Source organism: Hipposideros armiger, unplaced genomic scaffold, assembly GCF_001890085.2.
Source record: "Hipposideros armiger isolate ML-2016 unplaced genomic scaffold, ASM189008v1 scaffold_493, whole genome shotgun sequence".
Lineage (NCBI taxonomy): Eukaryota > Metazoa > Chordata > Mammalia > Chiroptera > Hipposideridae > Hipposideros > Hipposideros armiger.
Genome location: NW_017731843.1, coordinates 62,062 through 64,719, shown reverse-complemented (window position 1 = coordinate 64,719; position 2,658 = coordinate 62,062).

Here is a 2,658-nt window from a genome sequence, read left to right as displayed (position 1 = left end):
ACTAGCCAAAAGCAATCAAAGCTCAACTTCAACAGAAGACACAACACAAGGAACACCTCTGGTACACACACACAGGAGAATAGGGAGACTGAGTAATTCAAATATAAAAGACACATACCACATGAGTCCATTCAGAAAAGACTGAGAGACCTAGAGGATCTACCTATTACATCGAAGCAAGCACAAAGAGTAAGCCAGAATGGGAAAACAAAGAAACACATCCCAAATAAAAGAACAGAAGAAACCTGAATCAATGGAACTAGAGGAAATAGAGGTAAGCAAACTATCGGAGACAGAGTTCACAACACTGATTATTAGAATGTTCCAGGAAATGAATGAGAATATAAAGGATAGAGAAATCATGAAAAACAACCAGCTAGAACTAAACAATTACTGAATTAAATAACAAACTCAATGGAATTACTAGCATTGAATGAAGCAGAAGATCGAATCAGTGACTTAGAAGACAAGATAGCAGAGATCATCCAAGTGAAACAACAAAAAGAAAAAAGAATAAAAAACATTGAAAACAGTTTAAGAGATCTGGGTGACAACATCAAGCGCAACAACATGCGCATCATAGGAATACCAGAAGGAGAAGAGAGGGAGCAAGGGATCAAGAACATATTTGAAGTAATAATGACTGAAACTTGCCTAACCTGGCAAAGGAAATCAACATTCAAGCCCAGGAAGTGCAGAGAGTTCCAAACAAGGTGAACCCAAACAGGTCCCCACCAAGACACATTATAGTAAAAATGACAAGGGTCAAAGACAAAGACAAAATCCTAAAAGCAGCAAGGGACAGGCAGCAAGTTACTTACAAGGACACCCCCATAAGAATATTAGCTGACTTTTCTACAGAAACTTGGCAGGCCAGAAGGGAGTGGCAGGAGGTTTTCAAAGTGATGAAAAACAAAGGCCTACAACTTAGATTGCTTTATTCGGCAAGGTTGTCATCTAAAATTGAAGGAGAGATAAACAGCTTCCCAGGAAAGAATAAGCTAACAGAATTCATTACCACCAAGCCAGCATCACTGGAAATGTTAAAAGGGCTTCTTTAAGCAAAAGAAAGAGAAAAACAACCTAACTAAGGAAGACTAGGAACATAAATAACAAAATGGCAAAAACTAGGCACCTATTAATAATCACATTAAATGTAAATGGATTAAATGCTCCAATCAAAAGACATAGGGTGGCTGAATGGATAAGAAAGCAAGGCCCTTGCATATGCTGTATAAAAGAGACTCGCCTCAGATCAAAAGACACATACAGACTGAAAGTAAAGGGATGGAGTAAAATATTTCATGCAAATGGAAGTGAGAAAAAAGCTGGAGTAGTGATACTTATATCACGTAAAATGGACTTTAAATTGAAGAATATAATAAAGGACAAAGAAGGGCACTTCATAATAATAAAGGGATCAATCCAGCAAGAGACATAACCCTAGTAAACATCTATTCACCTAACATAGGATCCCCTAAATATATAAAACAGATATTGACAGACATAAAGACGAAGATCAACAGTAACACTATCATAGTAGCGGACTTCAACACCCCGCTGTCACCAATGGACAGATCCTCCAGACAGAAAATCAATGTGGAAACAGCGACCTTAAATGACACATTAGACCAGCTGGACTTAACTGATATTTTCAGAGCATTTCACCCCAAAACTACAGAATACAGATTCTTCTCAAATGTACATGGAACATTTTCNGAAGGAAGGAAGGAAGGAAGGAAGGAAGGAAGGAAAGAAAGAAAGAAGGAAAGAAAGAAGGAAAGAAAGAAAGAAAAAGAAACCCTGTCAGAATAAGAATAACAGAACCCACTGCCCACGCCAGGTGTTTGCAGCTGGAGGACCAGCTAGCTGAGCATTTTATCTTTCTTCTCTGTAATCAAGAGGCTGTTGGCATCCCTCCCAACTGCGATTTCTGAGTGTTACTGCATTAGGAGCAGGACCACTGTTGTCTGGGGGCCCCCACTTACCCTGGTAAAGGTCCGGAAGGCCTGGAGGATGGGTCTGTAGCCTGTGCAGCGGCACAGGTTTCCTGTAGGCCAAGAAAAAAGCTTCAATGTCTGTGCTGGTGCCAAGGGCAGGTGAGGGGTTTATGGCTTTGCTCCCGGCTCAGTCAGATGCTCTCTTTGCATTCTGTGTTTTCTCTGCCTGGAAGGCCCCCCCTTCTCCTTGTACTGCTGACTTAAAAACACCTATCACTTCTCCCAGAAAGCATTCTGAGGATGCGCAGATGGATTCAGGTCCCCTCTTAAGTGCTCCCACGGTACCTAGTCAGTTTTCTGAGTGAGATTATCAAACTACATTATAAACTCCCTTCTTCAGAGTGGGAACTCCGTGAGAGTAGGTGTTGTGTGTTTCACCCCTCTTTCCCTTGTGCCCTACATAATGCATGGCCTATAACAGGACTCAACATAACTGAATCAATGATGGACTGAAATGGTGAATGGATGGGCAGCTTCTCTATTCAATTCAGAGGAGCAAACACCTGGACCAGGCTCTGGGGCCCATTCACAGAGGCAAAGTGGGACGCCACGCCTGCCCAAGGCTCAGAATCATAGCCGCCTCCCTCATATGTGGCCTTTGCCTTCAGAATCCTATTCTGATGAAAGCTGAGACAGAAGGAAGCAAGATCGCAAGCCT